This window comes from Pseudophryne corroboree, chromosome 5 (genome assembly GCF_028390025.1).
Source record: "Pseudophryne corroboree isolate aPseCor3 chromosome 5, aPseCor3.hap2, whole genome shotgun sequence".
NCBI lineage: Eukaryota > Metazoa > Chordata > Amphibia > Anura > Myobatrachidae > Pseudophryne > Pseudophryne corroboree.
In genome coordinates, this window is record NC_086448.1 from 709277709 (window position 1) to 709302460 (window position 24752).

At 45.1% G+C, this 24752-nt stretch overlaps 1 protein-coding gene and 1 long non-coding RNA gene across 2 annotated transcripts in view; one reads left to right on the top strand and one right to left on the bottom strand.

The window, feature by feature from the left end:
* Positions 1–24752, bottom strand: part of STMN2 (stathmin 2) — an 81194-nt gene that overhangs the window by 52182 nt on the left and 4260 nt on the right. The window lies entirely within an intron of this gene.
* Positions 20185–24002, top strand: LOC134929356 (uncharacterized). The gene is made up of 3 exons (XR_010178503.1): positions 20185–20469; positions 20677–20837; positions 23926–24002. It is a non-coding gene; the product is annotated as an uncharacterized LOC134929356 (long non-coding RNA).

Consider the following 24752-nt stretch of genomic DNA (forward strand, 5'->3'; position numbering starts at 1 on the left):
GTGGTGTTATTTAAACCTTTGTATTGTCTTTCTGGTTGAGTAGGAACTACATTCAGCCATCCCGTTTTCATCCTTTGTCGACAGCTGCTCCCTCAGTCCATTATCAGTCGTCAGATCGCCAACTCAAGCCAAGCATGATAGTAAGCACTGGCCCGATGGATCCGACGAGTGATCAGGCTTCTGGGGGTGATGCCGCCTCAGACATCTTGTCACGTTTAAATAAGCAGGAAGCCACGCAAACTCAAATTGTGCAGTTTATGCAAAATATGACGGCTTGTCTTGACTTTCTCCATGCAGTCCTATCCGTACTTCAAGTGCCAGCTTCGTTCCTGCCGCCCCCGTGCCAGTTCCACTTCCACGGTTGCAATTACCTTCACCCAGTACGTTTGACGGTACTCCAAAGCAATGCCGCGGATTCCTCAACCAATGCGAGATTCAGTTTGAGTTACAGTACAGCCGGTAAATTTCCTAACCGCCCGGACCAGGATGACATATATTATTTCTCTGCAGACTGGTCAGGCGTTGGAATGGTCATCTCCTCTGTGGGAGAGAGCTAATCCCATTCTTTCAAATTACTCCAAATTTGTATCAACTTTCTGAAAGATTTTCAATGAACCGGGCAGGACTTCTTCAGCTTCTTTGGCGATTCTGCGTTTGCGACAGGGAACTCGAACCATCAGTCAATACGTTTTCCAGTTTTATACCCTCTCTTCCGAACTCGGTTGGAACAAAGAGGCTCTCATAGCAGCTTTCTGGAATGGTCTTTCAGACAGAATTAAGAACGATCTAGTGACCCTAGACATTCCAGACAAGTTGGACAAACTAGCGTATTTTTCGGACCATAAGACGGGCCTAGTTTTTAGAGTAGGAAAACTGGAAAAAAAAGAGCCAGCATACACAGACAGACACACACACACACACACACACACACACACACACACACACACACATCAGAGCCAGCATACACATCGACACATACACACACACACATATATTGTAGACAGTACCAGTGGTTCCCCGCGTCCAGGCTCTCAGCTAACGCTGCCCGCGGTGCACTCCTGAGGAGGGAGGAGGTGTGGGGGAGCGGGGGGAGCCACATTATGCCGGCTCTGCTGCTGGGCTCTGAGATGCGGCGCGCTCTGCTGATGACGGCGCAGCAGCAGCATCCAAGACCCGCCGGTTCCCCGCGTCCAGGCTCTCAGCTAACGCTGCCTGCAGGGAAACTCCTGAGGAGGGAGGAGGTGTGGGGGAGCGGGGGGAGTCACATGATGCCGGCTCTGCTGTTGGTCTCTGAGATGCGGCGCGCTCTGCTGATGACGGCGCAGCAGCATCCAGGACCCGCCGCTACCCGCAAACTCCATCTGCATTGGCTCTTATTCGCTCCATAAGACGCACATACTTTTCCCCCCACATTTTTGGGGAGAAAAAGTGCGTCTTATGGTCCGAAAAATACGGTAATCTCTCTCTGCAACAAGTTGGATCTGAGGTACAGTATAGAGAGCGTTGATTGGAGAGATCAGTCAGACTGTTTGAGACCTCGGGTTGCTCCTCTTCCTAGACCATCTTCTCCATCCGCAGAGGAACCCATGCAGGTTAACCGGTCCCGTCTCACTGATGAAGAACGACAGAGGCAGAGACGAGGGAATCTCTGTATGTGTTGCGGAGCAGCTGATCACTTTAAGTCCTGCAGTCATCGGCCGGTAAACTTACGCTCCTAACTTACGCAGGAGAGGTTAAGTTAGGAGTATCCTCTGAATTATCTTTCAGGAAAGAATCTGTGCTTACCACTTGTCTAGAGCTCTCCTCCTCTTCTCTTTTTGTTTCTGCACTACTCGACTCTGGAGCAGCTGAGAGTTTTATCAGCTGGGCACTAGTCAAACGAACCGGAATTCAGACCATGCAGTTGGGTCATCCTATTTCAATCACTGCAGTTGACGGAAGTTACATACCCGAAGGGATCATTACTTGCCGCACTGTTACTCTCAAATTAAAGACTGGAGCTCTTCACTCTGAAAACATCTCTTTCCTAGTAATTCCAAAAGCCTCTCAAGAATTAATTCCCGGATTCCCTTGGCTACAAAGACATATACCCCGCATCGATTGGCAGACTATGGATGTGCTCGCTTGCGGTGAGTCTTGTTTCCATGAGTGCTTGGCGCCTGTGAAACCTCTTTGCAATTCGAATCCTTCTGAACTCCTTGTGGTCTGTCAAGACTTTCAAGACGTCTTTAGCAAACAGGGAGCTGACACTTTGCCTCCCCATCGTAGTTGGGACTGTCATTGATTTGATACCAGGCAAGACTCCTCCAAGAGGTTGAATATGCCCTCTATCCCTTCCAGAGACCCAGGCCATATCAGACTACATTTTGGAAAATCTCAGTAAGGGTTTCATTCGCCCCTCTTCCTCCCCGGCTGGGGCAGGTTTTTTTTTTTTGTGAAGAAGGATGGGGATTTGCGGCCGTGCATAGATTACCGGGCTTTGAATGAGATCACAGTGAAGAATAGATATCCACTGCCCTTGATTCCTGAGTTTTTCGATTGAGTAAAAGGGTCCACCATTTTCACTAAGTTGGACTTTCGAGGGGCTTATTACCTGATACGTATTTGTTCTGGAAACGAATGGAAGACCGCTTTTAACACCCGGGATGGGCATTATGAGTATGTAGTGATGCCCTTCGGTTTTTGCAACGCCCCAGCGATCTTCCAGAACTTAGTGAATTAGATATTCAGAGATCTTTACAGTTGTCTAGTGGTATACTTGGATGATATTCTTATTTTTTCTAAAGATTTGAGGGTCCATCGGGAGCAAGTTAAAGAGGTCTTAAACCATATTAGGAAGAATCATCTTTCTTGCAAGTTTGAAAAGTGCACCTTTGAGGTACCCTCCATCTCCTTTCTCGGTTATGTCATCTCCAAACAGGACCTACAGATGGATTCAGCCAAGGTCCAAGCAATTCGTGATTGGACTCTTCCTACCACTCTAAAAGGGATCCAATGATTTCTTGGCTTTGCCAACTTTTACAGGAAATTTATCAAGGACTACTGCACCATCATTGCTCCAATTACCATGTTAGCCAGAAAAGGAGCCAATCCTTTGATTTGGCCACCTGAGGCTCTGAAAGCCTTCACGTTCCTAAAAGAAGCCTTCATGTCCGCTCCAATCCTTCGCCAACCTGATCTCAGTCGCCCCTTTCAGTTGGAAGTAGATGCTTCTTCAGTGGGAGTCGGTGCAGTTCTTTCCCAGGTCTTTGAAGATCAGAAAAGTCATCCATGTGCATATTTTTCTTGAAGATTCTCCCAAGAAGAGCAAAATTATCCTATTGGTGAACAAGAACTGTTGGCCGTAAAATTAGCTTTTGAAGAGTGGCGATATTTATTAGAGGGAGCTCAACACCCTATCTCTGTTATCACAAGAATCTTCTGTACCTCCAGACAGCTCGTTGTTTAAACCCACAGCAAGCCAGGTGTGCTCTCTTCTTCTCTCAATTCTCCTTCAAACTCTCTTACCGCCCAGGAACCTTTAATCGAAGAGCAGATGCACTTTCTCGTTCTTTTCAAATGGATGATTCACTCGATTCTTCTGAGAAACAATTTATTCTGAATCCGGCTTCATTTGCTTCAGCTTCAGCTCATACTGTTCCTCTTCCTCCTCCGGGGAGAACTTTTGTGGCACCAAAACTTTGCCGGAAATTGCTTACCTGGGCTTATTCTTTGTCTTTCATGGGTCATGCTTAAGACTCTCAAGTTCATCCAGCGATTCTACTGGTGGCCTCATCTTAAAATGATGTCTTTGAATTTGTAGCAGCCTGTTCCAAGTGTGCTCAACATAAAAGTCCACAAACATCTCCCTTGGGTCTTCTTCATCCACTTCCAACACCTCAATAGCCTTGGACTAACATCTCTATGAATTTCATAATCGATTTGCCAGTCTCCAGAGGGCACAACACCATTTGGGTCATTGTGGACCGATTTTCAAAGATGGCTCACTTCATACCCCTCACCGGTCTGCCCTCTGCTCCTCAGCTATCCAAATTGTTTTTCTCAGAGATTTTCCGTTTGCGTAGTCTCCCACAGAAAATAGTTTCTGATCGGGGTCCTCAATTTGTGGTAAAGTTCTGGAAAGCTCTCAGCTCTGTCCTAGGAATCAAGTTGAACTTCTCTTCAGCCTATCATCCCCAGGCTTTCCCTAAACCTCCCAAGGTTCAAGCCGCTCAAAATTAGGAATTTGATGTTCATAAGATTCTGGATTCCTGCAAGAGGTATGTTCGTCTCCAGTATCTCATAGATTGTAAAGGATACGGTCCGGAGGAAACATCTTGGGTGGCTGCAGAGGATGTTCATGCTCCAAGACTGTTTCGTGCCTTTCATGCCAAGAATCCCACTAAGCAGCGTGGTTGTTCGGAGACCACCCTAAAAAGGGGGGGGGGGTACTGTCAGCAGTACGGTCTTACCTCTGGTTCTGGTCTTTGCGGCCTTCCTGTTAGGTGGCTGGTGTGACTGCGGCAGATAATAGCTGTGGTAGTGAGGCCCTCCATTGCAGTTGCCGGGCGTCTGTTGGCTAGGGTCCGGGCCCTGGAGAGCAGAGCATGGCAGCCAGGAGGTACCTGTTTCCAAGTGTCCTGTTGCTGGAGTGCGGCGTCTGGGAGGCTGAGGCCTGAGGTAGTGGCTGTGTGCTGGTTCCACATGTGTCCTCTGTGCAGGGAGCTGCCATGTTGGAGACCAAGCCAAGCCAATAGGTATCCCAGTTTGCATCCAGCCAATCCGGTGCAGTCTTCTCTAATAAAAAGGTGTTGATGCTTAGTCATGGCGCCAGTTCGTCATTCAGTGTTCTTCAGCATCGTTCACAAATCACAAGTCATCTCTTCATTCAGTGTTCTTTAGCATCGTTTACAAATCATAAGCCTTCTTCATTTAGAACTCTTCAGCATCGTTTACAAGCATTTTGTCTTTCAGAGTTCACTCAGACTAATCTCCTAGTCGTTGTACATGATTGAAGTCTCAGTAAAGCGGAATTAACCTTTCTCAATGTATCGTTCTCGTTCATTGTCCTCTTTGCCTACCCTCCTGCATCTTCGGACCTAAATCCATGAGTAGGAACTACATTCAGCCATCCTGTTTTCTTCCTTTGCTGACAGCTGCTCCCACAGTCCATTATCAGTCGTCAGATCCCTAACTCAAGCCAAGTGTGACATATATGAGAGAGGCACACATCATGGAGGGGGGGGGGGGGGGGGGAGAGAATAGAAACATACTGTAGAATGTGACAGCAGATAAGAGCCGCTTGGTCCATCTAGTCTGCCCCTTTTTTTTACCATATTTTTACCTCAAACCTTATTTGATCCTTATTTCTTTGTAAGGATATCCTTATGTCTATCCCATGCATGATTAAATTGCTCTACTGTCTTAGCCTCTACCACCTCTGATGGTGGGCTATTCCACTTGTCCACTACTCTTTCTGTGAAGTAATGTTTCCTCAAATTTCCCCTGATCCTACCTCTCTCCAGTTTCAGGGCATGTCCTTGTGTTCTAATATTTCTCTTCATTTGAAGAATGTTTCCCTCCTGGACTTTGTTAAAACCCTTGATATATTTGAAAGCTTCTATCATGTCTCCCCTTTCCCTTCTTTGCTCCAAACTATACATATTGAGATTTCTTAATCTTTCTGGGTATGTTTTGTGATGTAGGCCATGCACCATTTTAGTTGGCCTTTTTTGTACAGTCTCTAATGTATTAATATCCTTCTGAAGATATGGCCTCCAGAATTGAACACAGTATTCTAGATGAGGCCGTACCAATGACCTATTAAATGGCATTATTACTTCTTTCGTGCTGCTGATTCCTCTCCCTATGCAACCAAGCATCTGACAAGCCTTCCTCATTCCTTTGTTACATTGCTTACCTGCCTTTAATACATCTTTCAAATAGTGATGTGCACTGGAAATTTTTCGGGTCTTGGTTTTGGATTCGGTTCCGCGGCTGTGTTTTGGATTCGGACGCGTTTTGGCAAAACCTCCCTGAAATTTTTTTGTCTGATTCGGGTGTGTTTTGGATTTGGGTGTTTTTTTTACAAAAAACCCTCAAAAACAGCTTAAATCATTTTGATCCCATAGTATTATTAACCTCAATAACCATAATTTCCACTCATTTCCAGTCTCTTCTGAACACCTCACACCTCACAATATTATTTTTAGTCCTAAAATTTGCACCGAGGTCGCTGGATGGCTAAGTAAGCTAATCGACCCAATTGGCCGACACAAACACCTGGCCCATCTAGAAGTGGCACTGCAGTGTCAGACAGGATGGCAGATTTAAAAAATAGTCCCTAAACAGCACATGATGCAAAGAAAAAAAAGAGGTGCAATGAGGTAGCTGTGTGGCTAAGCTAAGCGACACAAGTGGCCGACACAAACACCTGGCCCATCTAGGAGTGGCACTGCAGTGTCAGACAGGATGCAGATTTAAAAAATAGTCCCCAAACAGCACATGATGCAAAGAAAAAAAGAGGTGCGCCAAGGTCACTGGATGGCAAAGCTAAGCGACACAAGTGGCCGACACAAACACCTGGCCCATCTAGGAGTGGCACTGCAGTGTCAGACAGGATGGCAGATTTAAAAAATAGTCCCCAAACAGCACATGATGCAAAGAAAAAAAGAGGTGCACCAAGGTCGCTGGATGGCTAAGCTAAGCGACACAAGTGGCCGACACAAACACCTGGCCCATCTAGGAGTGGCACTGCAGTGTCAGACAGGATGGCAGATTTAAAAAATAGTCCCCAAACAGCACATGATGCAAAGAAAAAAAGAGGTGCAATGACGTAGCTGTGTGACTAAGCTAAGCGACACAAGTGGCTGACACAAACACCTGGCCCATCTAGGAGTGGCACTGCAGTGTCAGACAGGATGGCAGATTTAAAAAATAGTCCCCAAACAGCACATGATGCAAAGAAAAAAAGAGGTGCAATGAGGTAGCTGTGTGACTAAGCTAAGCGACACAAGTGGCTGACACAAACACCTGGCCCATCTAGGAGTGGCACTGCGCACAACTAAAATGCACCACAGGTATGGATTGATAGTACACTTGATGACACAGAGGTAGGTAGAGCAGTGGACTACTGTACCGTACTGCTATATATTATATACTGGTGGTCAGCAAAATTCTGCACTGTCCTCCTACTATATATACTGCGCACAACTAAAATGCACCACAGGTATGGATGGATAGTATACTTGACGACACAGAGGTAGGTAGAGCAGTGGACTACTGTACCGTACTGCTATATATTATATAAGGTGGTCAGCAAAATTCTGCACTGTCCTCCTACTATATATACTGCGCACAACTAAAATGCAACACAGGTATGGATGGATAGTATACTTGATGACACAGAGGTAGGTAGAGCAGTGGACTACTGTACCGTACTGCTATATATTATATACTGGTGGTCAGCAAAATTCTGCACTGTCCTTCTACTATATATACTGCGCACAACTAAAATGCACCACAGGTATGGATGGATAGTATACTTGACGACACAGAGGTAGGTAGAGCAGTGGACTACTGTACCGTACTGCTATATATTATATACTGGTGGTCAGCAAAATTCTGCACTGTCCTACTACTATATATACTGCGCACAACTAAAATGCACCACAGGTATGGATGGATAGTATACTTGACGACACAGAGGTAGGTAGAGCAGTGGACTACTGTACCGTACTGCTATATATTATATACTGGTGGTCAGCAAAATTCTGCACTGTCCTCCTACTATATATACTGTGCACAATTAAAATGCACCACAGGTATGGATGGATAGTATACTTGATGACACAGAGGTAGGTAGAGCAGTGGACTACTGTACCGTACTGCTATATATTATATACTGGTGGTCAGCAAAATTCTGCACTGTCCTCCTACTATATATACTGCGCACAACTAAAATGCACCACAGGTATGGATGGATAGTATACTTGACGACACAGAGGTAGGTAGAGCAGTGGACTACTGTACCGTACTGCTATATATTATATACTGGTGGTCAGCAAAATTCTGCACTGTCCTACTACTATATATACTGCGCACAACTAAAATGCACCACAGGTATGGATGGATAGTATACTTGACGACACAGAGGTAGGTAGAGCAGTGGACTAGTGTACCGTACTGATATAATACTGGTGGTCACTAGTCAGCAAAATTCTGCACTGTCCTCCTACTATATACTACAATGCAGCACAGATATGGAGCGTTTTTCAGGCAGAGAATGTAGATATTTTCAGCACACTGAGCACAGATATTTGCAAGCACACTGAGCACAGATATTTGCAGCACACTGAGCACAGATATTTGCAGCACACTGAACACAACTGAGAGAACACTGCACGTCCTCTCCCTATCATCTCCAATGCACGAGTGAAAATGGCGGTGACGCGCGGCTCCTTATATAGAATACGAATCTCGTGAGAATCCGACAGCGGGATGACGTTCGGGCGCGCTCGGTTTAACCGAGCAAGGCGGGAGGATCCGAGTCTGCCTCGGAACCGTGTAAAATGGGTGAAGTTCGTGGGGGTTCGGATCTCGACGAACCAAACCCGCTCATCTCTACTTTCAAATCTCCAATGCCGAATCCCACCCGGGAATTGGAAACGTGTCCTTACCAGGTGGGATCTGGTATTGGAGACTCTGCTATCCCTTTCCCTGGCTTCCAGACCCGGCAGTATGCCGGGTCGGTTGCCATAGCGGCGGGGGTCAGAGCCGGCAGCGGGGACGGAGGCGGCGCTGGGAGATGAGCTCATTTCCACACTGACTCTCCCTATCTAGTAACCGGGTGCGACCCGGGAATCCGTTTACGCAGCCACTGACCCGGTATTCAACCTGGGAATAACCCTTCTTATAACCCGGGTTGAATTACCAGGTCAGGCGACCCGGGAATTCCAACATGGCGCTTTCAGATCGCACACTGACCAGTGTAAACCGGCAATATGCCGGATCGATACCGGGTTATTTGTGCGATGTGAACGGGGTATATGTCACCTGAAATAGTGACTCCTTGATCCCTTTCCTTCTTAGTAGTTTCCTGTATAGTGAATTTTTGAAACCCAAGGGCATGATTTTGCATTTTTTGGCATTAAACTGTAATTGTCATGGTCTTCACCATTCCTCTAGTCTACCTAGATCCTCAATCATTTGTTTTACCCCTCCTGGTGTGTCTACCCTGTTGCATACCTTTGTGTCATCTGCAAAAAGGCCTACAGTACTTTCCCTTTAATGCCATTTGCAATGGCACCAATAAAGATATTAAAAAGCACTGGTCCAAGTACAGATCCCTGGGGTACTAGTAACATTCCCCTCCTGTGAATGCACTCCAATTACTACAGCTCTCTGTTTTCTATCCTGCAACCAAGATGTTATCCATTCAACCATGTTAATATCAAATCCCAAGATTTTGAGTTTATTTAGCAGTCTGTGGTGTGGGACAGTGTCAAAAGACCTACTAAAGTCTAGATAAGCTACAGATGAAGCCACGCTAGTCATGGCTCCGTCTGTGACTAGGTGCGGCCGCCCGGGCGCGCCTATCGCCGAGAGCATCTCAATCTGGCCGGGCGCGCATGCCCGCAACTGAGATGAGCCCCATTCACTTGAATGGAGAGCATCTCCGTCTGCGCGCCCGGACAGAGACGCTCTGAATGAGAGCGTCTCTGTGCACTCCCAGCGTGACTAGGCAAACATATCGCCTAGTCACGCCGGGAGTGCACGTTTGCAATGGAGCCACCTCAAATGAGCGCGGCTCCATCTGTATATCTACGGCTCTTTATTTATTACTGTAGTCACACAGTCAAAAAAAGTCAATAATGTTTGTTTGACATGATCTCTCCCCAGTGAATCCATGCTGTTTGGAATCATGTAAATTGCTGGATTTGAGATAATCTACAATTCTTTCTTTTAAGAGAGTGTTTCCATCACTTTCCCTACTACTGATGTAAGGCTCACTGGTTGGTAGTTGCTTGCCTCTTCCTTGCTTCCACTTTTGTGCAGTGGGACTATATTCACTTTTTGCCAGTCCTCTGGAATTACTCCTGTAGTTAGTGACTGGTTGAATAATTCTGTTAATGGTGCTACGTTCTGTTAATGGTGCTACTTAGACTTGGAGAGAGATAAAATGGTCGGAGATAAAGTATGAGCCAATCTGCTCCTAACTGCCATGTTATAGGCTGAGTTTGAAAAATGACAGGTGCTGATTGGTTGGTAGTTTATCTCTCTCCACTTTATTTTTCTCCAAGGCTTAGTACATCTGCACCTGTGTTTGAAAAATGACAGTTAGGGGCTGGTTGGTTGGTACTTAGGGACATATTTATTAAGCCTGGTGAAGTGATAAAGTGGAAGGTGATAAAGTACCAGCCAATCATCTCCTAACTTTCATTTTTCAAACTCGGCCTGTAACATGGAAGTTTATCACTTTATCACTTCACCAGGCTTAATAAATCTGCCCCTTAATCTCTGTCCACTTTATCTATCTCCAAGGCTTAGTACATAGACCCTTGTGTTTGAAAAACAAGTTAGGAGCTGACTAATTGGTAATTATCTCTCTCCACTTTATCACTATCCAAGACCTAGGGCCTAATTCAGATCTGATCGCTGCTGTGTATTTTTGCAAAGTGGGCGATCAGATCCAAACTGTGCATGCGTATGCACCGCAATGCACAGGTGCGTCGGACAGCTACAGCGGGCATCGACGGTCAGCGATGGGATGGTGTGAAGGATCCATTTGCACGGGTGTTCACAAGGTGATTGACAGGAAGAGGCCACTTGTGGGTGGCAACTGACCATTTTCAGGGAATGTTCATAAAAACACAGGCGGGTTCCAGCGTTTTCAGGGAGGGTGTCCGACGTCAGCTCCGGCCCCGATCAGCAGGATTCAATCGCACTGGATAAGTAAGTCCTGGGCTGCGCAGAGACTGCACAAACTGATATTTGTGCAGCTCTGCAACGCATAGGAACGCACACCTGCACAGCAATTTTACCCTCCCCCTGTAGGCGGCGACTATCTGATCGCAGGGCAGCAAAAAACGCAGCCCAGCGATCAGATCTGAATTAGGCCCTTAGTGCATATGCCCCAATGTCACTATACTACTGTGAACCAGCATATACAGTTTGAACCTACATCTTCTATTATGTATTTTTTTATATACTGTACTATTAGTAAAATGTGATACTTTGGATTTAATTTCCAATGAACACAGGAAGCTCTCTGCATATCACTGACTTTGCACCAGAACACCTAGTGTACTTCAATATGCACTCCTCCTTTATGGTCTTTGTAGATGCCTTTGTAGGTGTACACACTGGCTGATATATCGGCTGTTCTATTAAATGGCCGATATATTTCGGGTCTGTCGGCCAGTGCGTACGAGCGATATGTCTGTGAATGCCATCATTCACAGACATATCACATCGGCCCTGCAACACAACCAACGGCCAATATATCTATCATTATATTTGTGCATCGTGCTGTGTGTACAGGTGGTCGGGGTTCCCTCCAGCCACCTCCAATCAGAACCCACATCTCTCGGTGCCCCTGTGTGTTTATATGGGAGTGGGGGGATTTGAAATATAAACTCAGCTGGTGAAAGGACTCGTAATGACAATCATTATCTGCAGAGGGCTTCCTAATATGTTGGCACCATAGTTATAAAGGATCATAATCATAATAACAGCAAATATTTCTGCATAAATATGTACTGTACATTTTTTCAATAATATTGATTTTCCTCTAACCTTGAATCCTTTTTCATCATCTACAGTGTATCCGGAAAGTATTCACAGCGCTTCACTTTTTCCACATTTTGTTATGTTACAGCCTTATTCCAAAATGGATTAAATTAATTTTTTCCCAAAAAAATTCTACACACAATACCCCATATTGACAATGTGAAAAAAGTTTTTTGTGATTTTTGCAAATTTGTTAAAAATAAAAAAACGAAGAAATCACATGTACATAAGTATTCACAGCCTTTGCTCAATACTTTGTTGATGTACCTTTGGCAGCAATTATAGCCTCGAGTCTTTTTAAATATGATGCCACAAGCTTGGCACACCTATCTTTGATCAGTTTCGCTTATTCCTGTTTGCAGCACCTTTCAAGCTCCATCAGGTTGGATGAGAAGCGTCGGTGCACAGCCATTTTTAGATCTCTCCCGAGATGTTCAATCGGATTCAAGTCTGGGCTCTGGCTGGGCCACTCAAGGACATTCACAGAGTTGTCCTGATGCCACTCCTTTGATATATTTGCTGTGTGTGCTTAGGGTCATTACCCTGCTGAAAGATGGACCGTGGCCCCAGTCTGAGGTCAAGAGCGCTCTGGAGCAAGTTTTCACCCAGGATGTCTCTGTACATTGCTGCATTCATCTTTCCCTCTATCTTGACTAGTCTCCCAGTTCCTGCTGCTGAAACACATACCCACAGCATGATGCTGCCACCACCATGCTTCACTGTAGGGATGGTATTGGCCTGGTGATGAGCGGTGCCTGGTTTCCTCCAAATATGATGCCTGGCATTCACACCAAATAGCTCAATCTTTGTATAATGAGTCCAGAGTGTTTCTCATGGTCTGAGAGTCCTTCAGGTGTATTTTGGCAAACTCCAGGCAGGCTGCCATATGCTTTTTACTAAGGAGTGGCTTCCATATGGCCACTCTACCATACAGGCCTGATTGGTGGATTGCAGAGATGGTTGTCCTTCTGAAAGGTTCTCCTCTCTCTACACAGAGGAATGCTGTAGCTCTGACAGAGTGACCATCGGGTTCTTGGTCACCTCCCTGACTAGTGCCCTTCTCCCCCTATCACTCAGTTTAGACAGCCAACCAGCTCTAGTCCTGGAGGGTCCGAACTTCTTCCATTTACGGATGATGGAGGCCACTGTGCTCATTAGGACCTTCAAAGCAGCAGATATTTTTCTGTACCCTTCCCCAGATTTGTGCCCCAAGACAATTCTGTCTCGGAGGTCTACAGACAATTCCTTCATGCTAAGTTTGTGTTCAGACATGCACTGTCAAGTGTGGGACCTTATATAGACAGGTGTGTGCCTTTCCAAATCATGTCCAATCAACTGAATTTACCACCGGTGGACTTCACTTAAGCTTTAGGAACATCTCAAGGATGATCAGTGGAAACAGGATGTACCTAAACTAAATTTTGAGCTTCATGGCACGGGCTGTGAACACTTATGTATATGTGATTTCTTAGTTGTTTTTTTTAATTAAATTTGCAAGAATCCCAAAATAACTTTTTTTCACGTTGTCATTATGGGGTATTGTGTGTAGAATTTGGAGGGCAAAATGAATTTATTCCATTTTGGAATAAGGATGTAACATAACAAAACGTTGAAAAAATGAAGCGCTGTGAATACTTTCCGGATGCACTGTAGATATATATATATATATATATATATATATATTTTTTTTACACTTTTAAAATGTTTATTTATTTTTTGCAGAACAAAGGTAACCGATATATATATCGATCTACCACTGATCAGGACATTGCTACATCGCAGCTTTGCATTTACCCGGTGGCTGTTCCTCTTTCCAGCTGCCGAGTACACTGGGAGGCTGGTGGATGCTTCATCTAAAATTCCCCAGCAGCTGCTCCTCTCTGCAGCCACCAGATGGGCGTGCTGCCGGGCTGCCCGATTAGCAGTGAGTGGCTACACTGTGGAGAATGGGGGAGGGTCCAAGGATGCAGAGGTGGTCGGGAGGTCCCTCTGAGATAGGAGATTCTTTTCCAGAAGCCGCCAACCAGCCGCCCTGTGTGCGTTTCTGGCATGTCACATCAGATGTGACTATGTCAGAGAAAGATCAGCCTGGTATGGTCGCATCTGATACGACCATGCCAGGTATGTCATTAAAGCAGCAATCACATAAAGAAATGAGGTGTGTTTTCATAACATAAATCACTGTGGCAGGCTAAAAGGAGAAACTTGATATTTACCAGTTTTCTTGGTTTGTTTCTTCAGGCTCCAATTTAGGATTTATAGTTCTGATATGGCAACAACAATCACATGACACCTGATGCAGTTAGCTGAGGCTTTGGGTGGGCGGCTGCAGCGCAGCCAGCTGTAATATATGCAGCGGTGCGCCCGGCATAGAAGGATCTGGGCACACTGCTACATACATTACAGCGGGCAGCACTGCAGCTGGTGGCGGCACATAGACCATTGCGGGTTTATACGGATGGTTCACAGGGCATATGTGCTGTGTGCCGAGCACTGTCTACACCAGACTGGTTACTGCCATGCTTCTGCTGCTTCTACTACTACAGTTCGAGATGCCTCCACTCTATCCTTCAAAAACAGACTGAAGACTTTCCTGTTTATTCAAGCATTTTCTTAATTGCGTTTAGTATCTCCATGCTCTTTGTATTTTATGAAAAACTTTTCTGTACTTCATTGTTTATGTACTGTATTATATTCATTCTGTTAAACGCCATAAGCCCTATTGGAGAAAGAGCGCTATATAAATAAAATTATTATTATTATTTACTACTACTACTACTACTACTACTACTACTACTACTACTACTACTAATAATAATAATAATAAAGTTATAATTTCATTTATGTATGTTTTACAATTGTTATAAAAACTTGTTTATATTTATTTAATTACCTTAAATATACCATTCAACATAATAATATTTTGACATTTTCCCATATTTATTTAGTATCGATTATTTCTGTAATTTATATGCCCTGCCCTTTAAAATACAAATACTTGTATAAAAAAGAATTTGGAATGAGAGTTGTACCTAATCTGCAGGGTGAGCATGTAATACGGCAAAGTGATGAGTCTGTCTTGAGTATTTTTCAGGCAGCAGGTTTTAGGAGTCACCAAAATTTAGAAAATGTATTTTTAAAAGGCAAAAGTCTACATTAGTGCTCTCTAACTTCATTGCAACTGTTAGAATTGTATAAATGACAATATTTATTTTTATTGTATATATGACACTTCTGAAAATGTTTATATATATATATATATATATATATATATATATATATAAATTCTTTCAGGGACTTCTAGATGTGTATGGGAAAAATAAAAAACCTGCTCTTTGAAGACAAACTTTAAAATATACTTGAACATGAGACTACCATAGCAATACTGTATATTGGTGCGAGCGGGGGCAAATTGCATTGTTACAGCATAGAAATGCAGGCGATGGCACATCAGCTTGCCCCCAACTCACCCTGGACTTGCGGATAGAACTAAGGCAAATGCGACATATGATCGCGCTTACTTGTGGGGAGAACTGACTTGAGAGACAATAGAGATCTGGAGAGACATTACAGAGCTGGAGAGACAAAAGGGGGCTGATTGGAGCTGGAGAGACGGGGGGGGGGGGGGGGACTGAAGAGACAGAAGGGGACTGGCTAGAGCTGGAGAGACACTGGGGGCTGGCTGGAGGGACAGTAGGGGGGCTGGTTAGAGAGACACTGGAGGGGGTGGGGGCTGGAGCTGCAGAAACACAGGAATGAAGCTGGAGAGAAAAGGGGGGGGGTACTGAATAGACAGAAGGGGACTGGCTAGAGCTGGAGAGACACTGGGGGCTGGCTGGAGGGACACTGGGGGGGCTGGTTAGAGAGACACTGGAGGTGGGGGGGCTGGAGCTGCAGAAACACAGGAATGAAGCTGGAGAGACAAGGGGAGATGAGGCTGAGGAGAACTGGGGGAAAGTGGCTGTAGATTACCCTCTGGTAGGATTACTGGCACATTACTTTCTCCTTAGCCCTTAGTCCCCTCAGCTGTGCTACTGCGCCAACAGACGTTTTCACATGAGCAAGCTGGAGCTACCAGGGACGGGAGGCACCACCGTCTATATCACCTCCACAGCACCAGGTATTAACTTACGCCCCTGTCTCTGTGTATTACAGCATGCCTGTCTCTACATATTATGGATATGCCTGGCTCTGCATATTACAGCGCTGCCTTTATCACTATATTATAGCTGTGCATGTCTCTGCATATTACATATCTGTCTAACGTATCCAATTACAGAATAGTCTGCAGACTGCATTTGCATATTACAGCACTGCTTGTCTCTGCATATTACAGCACTGTTTGTTTCTGTATATTACAGCACTGCTTTTATAATTATAGCAGTGACAGCCTCACCATATTACACACTGCCTCTCAGAATGTTATCAAAGCCAGTTTCTGCGTATTACAGCACTGCCCTTCTCAAGATATTACAGCACTCAGCACTGCTCTGCAAATTGCAGCATGGAATGCCTCATCACACTACCTCTCACAGCATATTACAGCACTGCTTCTATCACTATACTGCATTACAAGCAGCACAGCCCTTCTAAGCATATTACAGCACAGCTCTTCTCAGAGTACTGTATTACAGCACTGCCTGCCTCAGGGTATCCGTTTGGCAGGTTGACCCTACTTAGGTCGACAGTCACTGGGTCGACCACTATTGGTCAACATTGAGATGGTCGACATGGACAAATAGTCGACGCATGAAAAGGTCGACATGGCTTTTAAAAAAAAAAGATTCTTTACTTTTTTCATACTTTACCAGCTGCCGAGCGCAGCAGTAGTGGAGCGAGGCACCTTACCCACAGCATGGCGAACGAAGCGAGCCATGCAAGGGGACGCGGTACACTAATTGGGGTTCCTGGTCATAATATGAAATAAGTTACACAAAAAACAGTTCAAAAATCCATGTCGACCTTTTTCATGGGTCGACCTGTCCCGTGGCGAACATTTTCATGTGTCGACTATTTGTCCATGTCAACCATGTCAATGTCGACCAATAGTGGTCGACCTAATGACCTAATGACTGTCGACCTTAACATGGTCGACCATTCATACCAGAACCCTGCCTCAGACTATTACAGAACATCCCTTCTCAGCATATTACAGCACTACCTGCTCAGCATTTTACAGCAATTTCATATTATGGCACTGCGTGCCTCTGCATATTACAGCACTGCCTGCCTCACTAGATTACAACACTGTCTCAGCAATACAGTATTACAGAACTGCCCATCACAGCACTGCCTCAGCAATACAGTACTACAGCACTGCCCATCACAGCATATCACAGCACTGTCTCAGTATATTACAGCACTGTCTGCCTCACTAGATTACAGCACTGCCTCAGCAATACAGTATTACAGCACTTCCCATCACAGCATATCACAGCACTGTCTCCGCATATTACAGCACTGTCTGCCTCACTAGATTACAGCACTGCCTCAGCAATACAGTATGACAGCACTGCCCATCACAGAATATCACAGCACTGTCTCAGCATATTACAACACTGTCTGCCTCACTAGATTACAGCACTGCCTCAGCAATACAGTATTACAGCACTGCCCATCACAGCATATCACAGCACTGTCTCAGTATATTACAGCACTGTCTGCCTCACTAGATTACAGCACTGCCTCAGCAATACAGTATTACAGCACTGCCCATCACAGCATATTACAACACTGTCTCAGCATATTACAGCACTGTCTGCCTCACTAGATTACAGCACTGCCTCAGCAATACAATATTACAGCACTGCCCATCACAGCATATTACAGCACTGTCTCTGCATATTACTTCACTGTCTGCCTCACTAGATTACAGCACTGCCTGTCTCAGCATATTACAGGCCACATCCAGAGGCGTAACAAGGGTAGGGCGAGTGGGGCACGTGCCCTGGGCGCCTTGGCAGGCCCAGGAGATGGGGGCGCCGGCGCCGGCCAGGGCATCATGCCCCACTCGTCCCCATCACGCCGAAATGTGAGGGGAGGAGAGCACAGCGTCTCTCCCTCCCCTCACCGCCGCCAGAGCACTAACATCGCTGCCAGCAGCGCTGCGTGTGTCCGGTCTCCGGCGTTAGCCAATCAGAGCTTGCAGACCGGCTCCTGATTGGCTGCCAGTCCGCGAGCTCTGATTGGCTGGCGAACCAGCGCCACACAGCCGCCGGAGACCGGGAGCAGTGAGGGGAAGGAGAGGCGCTGCGCTCTCCTCCCCTCACAGACACAACAGCAGGTGAGTGATCGGGGGGGGCGCACAGTGGGGCATTTATCTGGCACAGTGGGGCATGTATCTGGCACAGTGGGGCACAGTGGGGCATGTATCTGGCACAGTGGGGCATGTATCTGGCACAGTGGGGCAATGTATCTGGCACAGTGGGGCATGTATCTGGCACAGTGGGGCATGTATCTGGCACAGTGGGGCATGTATCTGGCACAGTGGGGCACAGTGGGGCATGTATCTGGCACAGTGGGGCAATGTATCTGGCACAGTGGGGCAATGTATCTGGCACAGTGGGGCATGTATCTGGCACAGTGGGGCATGTATCTGGCACAGTGGGGCATGTATCTGGCACAGTGGGGCACAGTGGGGCATGTATCTGGCACAGTGGGGCACAGTGGAGCATGTATCTGGCACAGTGGGGCAATGTATCTGGCACAGTGGGGCAATGTAACTGGCACTGAGGGGCATGTATCTGGCACAGTGGGGCATGTATCTGGCACAGTGGGGCAATGTATCTAGCACTGTGGGGCATGTATCTGGCACTGTGGGGCAATGTATCTGGCACAGTGGGGCAATGTATCTGACACTGTGGGGCAATGTATCTGGCACAGTGGGGCAATGTATCTGGCACAGTGGGGCAATGTATCTGGCACAGTGGGGCAATGTATCTGGCACAGTGGGGCATGTATCTGGCACTGTGGGGCAATGTATCTGGCACTGTGGGGCAATGTATCTGGCACTGTGGGGCAATGTATCTGGCACAGTGGGGCATGTATCTGGCACAGTGGGGCAATGTATCTGGCACTGTGGGGCAATGTAACTGGCACTGTGGGGCAATGTATCTGGCACAGCGGGGCAATGTATCTGGCACAGCGGGGCAATGTATCTGGCACAGCGGGGCAATGTATCTGGCACAGTGGGGCATGTATCTGGCACAGTGGGGCATGTATCTGGCACTGTGGGGCAATGTAACTGGCACTGTGGGCATGTATCTGGCACTGTGGGGCAATGTATCTGGCACAGCGGGGCAATGTATCTGGCACAGCGGGGGCATGTATCTGGCACAGTGGGGCATGTATCTGGCACAGTGGGGCATGTATCTGGCACTGTGGGGGCAATGTAACTGGCACTGTGGGGCAATGTAACTGGCACTGTGGGGCATGTATCTGGCACTGTGGGGCATGTATCTGGCACTGTGGGGCAATGTATCTGGCACTGTGGGGCAATGTAGCTGGCAATGTAACTGGCACTGTGGGGCAATGTATCTGGCACTGTGGGGCAATGTATCTGGCACTGTGGGGCATTGTATCTGGCACTGTGGGGCAATGTAACTGGCACTGTGGGCCATTTTCAGTGGCCACACCCCTTCTGGTGTGTGGCCACGGCCATTTTTTTTCGGCGCGCGCGCACATGCTTCTTTTGCTGTTTTTTTTTTTTTAGGGGGGGCGCCATTTTCCATCTTGCCCTGGGCTCCAAAAACCCTAGTTACGCCTCTGGCCACATCTCTGCCTCACTCTGCATATTACAGTAGTGGCTGAATATATGTCACTCTCTCTGCATATTACTACATTTCCTTTATTACCTACTGCTTTTCACACCTGAAGTTATTCATTCTATTCTATTAATGTCCTATTACTTTCATTTCTATGATTTACTTTTTTTTATAATACTATTTCCTAGCAACAACAAAGTCATCTTTGCTACTGTAGTAACATTGCTCAGCCAAGCCATAGTTTGTATAGTGGAGGATAATGGTGGAGATCTAACTATGGAAAGGAAGACAGGGAGAAAGATCAGGATTACTATGGATGTAGGGCAGGGACGTGCAGTCAGGGGAGGCAGTGCCTCCCCTGTCATTAATGATTAAAATAATAAAAAGAAGATACTTATGACACATATTCTGTGTCATAAGTATCTTCATTATATTATTCTAGTCATTTAATAGATTTAAATGGTTTAGAAGGCACTGATAACAGTGCCTCCCATTTACAACGGGAATGGGGATAATGCGGGGGGCGGGGCCAAGCACTGGGCTGTAAAAGGCCATTGAAAAAAGCGGAGAAAGCGGCACTGGTATAAGTGCCTCGCTGACGGGGACAGATGTGATTGGACAGTGGATCCAGTGCTGGATCCGTTGGTTCAATCACCTATACGCGGCAGCATCAGTGATCTCTGCACTGCTGGTGGTGGGAGCCTGATCCCAGCAGCAGTGTGGTGACCTCCTATCTTACCCCACCGGGCAGAGCAGCCATGCGGAGATCTCCGCGGATGGTGCAGCAGTTGAGTTTCGCGGTGATCATCTTCTTTACCCCGCCGGGGGACAGAGCCAAGTGTGTCGGGCAGCACACTCTCCCGTCCTCCTCTGCCCTCTCCCAGGCAGCAGCCTCCGCAGCAGCACCGGCGCCTCTGCACGGGGCACATGGACCCAGGTGAGGGAAAGGAGGGGGGAGGTTGTAGAGTGAATGTAATTAATATGGGTAAGGGGACAACTCACACCCACATCAGAAACCCTCATGGGTGACAGGGTTGCAGGGAGCTGCAGTGGTGGATTCAAGTGGGTGGGGTTGAGGGGACATCAAAGCACGTGCCCCAGGGAGCCCACTTTATCCATATTGTAATTATTTTTTATTTTATAGGCAAACACAGATTATATCATCAAACATGGAAGCTGAAGAGTGCTCATGTGACAGGGACATAGTTGTGATTTCCCATCTGAACATTTTCGCCCTGAATTTTGCACAACTTGGAATCAAGCCCTGTTTCCTATGTATCACATGATCTCATAGTGACCAATCAGGTGCTTACTTTTAGTAGTCTAGCTTGTACTAAATTGATCCAAGTTTATATTTGATTGGTTAGTATTAATTACAATGCACTTGTACTATATATACCATATCAGAAAATAAGCATGATTGCTTGCAATACGTTTACATCTAGTTTTCTATTTTATTTTACTTTTCTTGACACTTCTACAGTATCAGATTTTTTTGCGGCTTGCTTAGGAAGGCTAATAACGTTGCTATGGAAGCTGATGTCAAATGTGTCACAAAGGGAGGAAAGTATTAATCCATTTGTTGATGGTTTACAAGAAGAGGTGCAAACTCATAGCAACTCATGACACTTTGGCTTTCATTATCCTAATTGCACTAGACTGGTCAAAGTAAAGTAACCCAATGCGGCAATACAAACATTATCTATTCACACCACGCTGTCATAATACTGAACTACTGCAAGATAGAAAAAGTATCAAACATTATTTCACATCAATAGAATATAACAGATTATGTATTTTTGTCACTGTTCTTTTTAAGTCTGGCGAATTACATCTCCTGTTATTTTCCAGTAATTCTTCTTCTTCTTCTTCTTCTTATTAACTGTGAAAATTGAAATGCAATATAATTTTTATTATGATGATTCTGTCCAGTGTTCAGGTCATGAGGATGAATCTTTCCAGCGGCAAAGCGTCCCTGGAAAGTCTAATGATATTTTGACATGTGTAGTACTTAACTATATTTACATACTGGCTATTTGCTACTATTCCATTCTACTCCACATGGTCATATCCCCATAGGTTGCACATGCAGATCCAGCTTTTGCTGAGGCTTGTGCATAGCTGGTGGTGGGCTCAGTGTGGTAATGTACTCTAGGCTGCATGGGCAGTACTGACTTTTACGGAGACTTTGTGAATAGTGTAGGTGAGGGCTCATGAGTATGAGCCACAAAGGGGCCTGGGTATCCTACCTGTATTTTTACAAATCAGGCATTCACAAACACACACAATCACTGAATATAGTCTGGCCAATCTATGCAATCTGTGAAATCATTGTGATTTGGAAGGTGGAGCTGTGCAACTCATGTCCAAATATGGCACCGCTAAGCATGGCCTGCTAACATATTTGGTCCATAATTGAAAGTTGAAGTTTTCCAATTTGAAGTAACAGACTTAAAACAATTGATTTGCACCACCTCTAAGGTGCTGTAAGATTCTGGACATTTTCTGCAGGCCCAGATTAACAATGGGGCAGATGGAGCAATAGCCCTTCATTATAAGTATTAAAATTGTATCTCTAGTTTCATCACATTCATTAGTTATGTTTTTATATAGATACTTTGTGGCTGGGGGTGTATACACCTACGTGGCGCCGGCCACACCCATACAACACTGCTTATAGCTCCACCCCTTTTCTATATAAGCCCTTTAACACTTTCAACCCCAAGCCCATGTGGTCATGCTTTATGTAGCCTATGTCCTGTACTAACACACAAACCTACAATTGAAATATACCTAATCTTTAACCCTACCACACATCTTGTATGTAATAGGACAGTCACTGCAACGGTCTTGCAGCAGTGAGGTACCCCAAAATGTCACCCTGTGGCCACATGTAATTGTTCCCCATTTTTCTAGTCTGCAAATAGACTTTCATGACATTGCAATGGTAACACGGTTAAAGTTGCCCTGTTCTGTGACTGGTTTGTAAATTACTTGTTATGTGCTAAGGTGCTTTTGGCTAAATTACTATTATAGAATTAATTTACAAGGCACCATGGGGGGAATATAATAGGGCGTGAGAATCAGAGATTGAGAGATTTTATGAGAGTTCTCTTGTTTTTAGGTTGATTTTCCATCGTAAATGATTGCCACTTTAAAAAAGCCCAGGAGAACTCTCACAAAATCTCTCACTTTCTGATTCTCACGCCCTATTACATTGCCCCCCCCCCCCCTCCCCATCTGTGTAGAAAGACTTTTGCATGAAATACCCCACATTTGCCTACAAAAAGCTTAAGGTTGTAGATATATGACCATTCATTGGAGAGTCACATGTTGCGTACTTGGCTTATGCCAATGTTTCTTGCACTTGTCTTTTGTAGTGTATCAGACTGTATCTGCAGTATACTGAACTAATCAGCATCACCAGACATGAAGTGATCTGACAATTTGCTTGTGACAGTATGCACTATGTATATAGAAAAGAGCAGATAGAAACCTGCTGGGCTAATCAATGCGTGCCTGCGTGTCTCAGATTGTTCTGTATATGTTTTATTTGTAGATTGTTCATTTAATATAATAAGCTGCCTAAGGAGATATTTAATATAAGAAGCATCTAAACCTGATTGCCCACACAACCATTGCAACGTCATGATGTACACACTCAACATGAGCCATGTGCTACATAGGGATCAGGCATATTTATTGGCTGGACCTGAAAGGCAGGTGCAAGAGATGTTTATTATATTTCCCAAAACAATGTTAGAGACTGGTTCTGTGCATCAGCCCGTATATTAATGCCAATTGCCTTTCCCCAACATACCAACTCTTTATGTTAGTTTATCGGTGTAATGTTTGGTGCATATATCTGGGGACTTTTTCCAAATAATAATGCATTGTAATTGTTAGGCACATTCAGGAAAATTCCTGAAAATGAATCATGTTTAGGGGGAGATTTATCAAGCCTTCTAATAGGAAAATTGGCAGTGTTGTCTATAGTAACCAATCAGATTCTAGCTTTTTGTAGAAAGTACTAGATAAAAGATAGCTAGGATTTGATTGGTGGTTGCTATATCTCCCCCTTAATATTTATTCATGACTAATGTGGCCACTTAGTTATTCTTTTAATCCTTTCAACATCAGCCCCAACAGATAGTTAATAACTAACCCCAGATAGAAGCATATCATGTGCTGGACATTGAAGTTATCATGTGGTACATATTCAAGACTGACTGAGCACTTCAGTGCCTGAGACATGGCAAACATGGCAAATGTGCATATATGTATTGTTTAAAGCCCACATATTAGACTCGCACACCCTTTTTTGTATAGTTTTTTGTATAGTTTACAATAAATATGATACTACTGTACTTGTAAAATATCAATTTCAATCCAGCAGTGAGACCCTATAGTTGAAGATTCCAGACCGACCCTTCATGCTCCAATTCCACACTGACAAGGTTCAATTTTACGGATTAAATAAATATGATCACTAAGCATGGGATGCTAAATGTAGTTCAGCATTAGCAGCTGTGCAAAACTTTGCTTGTCGCTGGTCTGTAGAGATGGATGTAAGCAGGTGGAGATACTTGGAAATGACTACAGGTTTAAGAAATTAACATACCTACTGGTTCCCCAAAAACGTAATAATAGTAATAATCAATGTAGTATATTTGGAAAGAGTAGACCTACCTACTCATGTAGTTACATTATTTATGGTACATAATCCTACAGTAAGCATTATTACTAGTTGGTATTGTTAATTAATATCTGTAAAAATAAAATAGCAGTGACTTAGGACACAAATGCTACACAGTTCTTGTTGCGTTCTTGTTCAGCAATTAAGTAGAGCCTGGGCCCAAGCTGTACAGTCCGCTGATGACCAAACACATGTGCATGCTGCAATCATCATCAAGTGAAAGTTGCTGGGTCATTGCGGAAACAGTTCCTTGAATCACTTATCTGCTTTATTATTATTATTAGAGAAGTATTTTAAGGAAATGCTCTTATGGTGTCTATGAGTGGCCCTTGAAGACTGGGCGTGGCTACCCTTCATGCTACAGATTTCCAGCTCCTGGTCTTAAAATATCATTGACGAGGCAAATTTTCATGGCAATAAATACACTGCTCTGCTGATGAATAGCATGGCAAACCTGCTAACACAAAGCATAAAACACTGACCTGTCGAAGCCCTCGGGCGAGAGAACTCAATATAACTCGCTT